This window comes from Carlito syrichta, unplaced genomic scaffold, assembly GCF_000164805.1.
Source record: "Carlito syrichta isolate Samal-C Ts95f unplaced genomic scaffold, Tarsius_syrichta-2.0.1 Scaffold305805, whole genome shotgun sequence".
Taxonomy (NCBI): Eukaryota; Metazoa; Chordata; class Mammalia; order Primates; family Tarsiidae; genus Carlito; species Carlito syrichta.
In genome coordinates this window covers 171226-171584 of record NW_007249901.1, presented here as the reverse complement: position 1 = coordinate 171584, position 359 = coordinate 171226, and positions in this window count along the sequence as shown.

Genomic DNA, 359 nt, shown 5'->3' with positions numbered 1-359 from the left:
CCACCCCTCCCCTGAGCTCCTCCTCACCAGGGCCATGGGGGAGTGGGGGGTGGGCACCACAGCGCCGTTGGAGACTTCCTTCATTCACGCCTTCGTTCGCCGAAGAGCAGAGCCCCAATCCGCCGCGGGACGCGCCGAGCACTTCCTGCGCGCCCGGGCGGGGCACGCACGCTCTGCCAGAACTCGGTACCCCGGAACGAGTCCCCTTATTCCGACGGGACATTCGAGGGCAGCGCGGGCTGGCACTTGCCCGAGGCGCCGACGTTCTGACCCCGGGTTCCAAGTCCTCGTCCCGGGTCTTCTCCCCCGCCCCCCGCCCGGGACGACGCGGGGAAGGCCCCGCCGTCCCGCCCGGCGGC